Here is a 651-nt window from a genome sequence, read left to right as displayed (position 1 = left end):
CCTGGGCCCCTTGAGTCCGCAGCCTGACGCTCTATCCACTCAGCCAAACCGGTTCGGCTTCCCTGGGCTTCTTTAAACGCAGGATGTGCTGGGGGCGCGCAGCCACATCCTCTGGGTGCCCCGTCATTGAGGACAGGGGTCAGGCACAACGTTCCTGGCAGCCCCACCCACATTCTAGAGCAACGGGGAGCCCTCCCCAGCACAGCTGACCTCAGAACACTGCCTCTCCTGGGCCTCCCACCAGCCCACGCCCAGGGTCTCCCTATCAGAACAGCAGGGTTCAACAAACAACAACCACAACAAAAACCCAGACAGAGATGATAGCAATTCCTCGTTCCGAGAATCGACATCTCCTTTTGTTGTTGTTTGGTTAATCCTCACCTGAGGGTATTCTTTCCATTACTTTTTTTAAAAAATATATTTTAATGATTTTTGACAGAGAGGAAGGGAGAGGGATAGAGAGAAACATCGATAAGAGAGAAGCATCGATCAGCTGCCTCCTGCACACCCCCTACATGGGGATGTGCCCGCAACCAAGGTACATGCCCCTGACCGGAATCGAACCCGGTACCCCCGAGTCCGCAGGCCGACGCTCTATCCACTGAGCCAAACCGGTTCAGCCTAAGATAGATTTCTTATTGATTTTTTCAC

Source organism: Myotis davidii, unplaced genomic scaffold, assembly GCF_000327345.1.
Source record: "Myotis davidii unplaced genomic scaffold, ASM32734v1 scaffold198, whole genome shotgun sequence".
NCBI lineage: Eukaryota > Metazoa > Chordata > Mammalia > Chiroptera > Vespertilionidae > Myotis > Myotis davidii.
Note: the sequence above shows the minus strand (reverse complement) of the source record.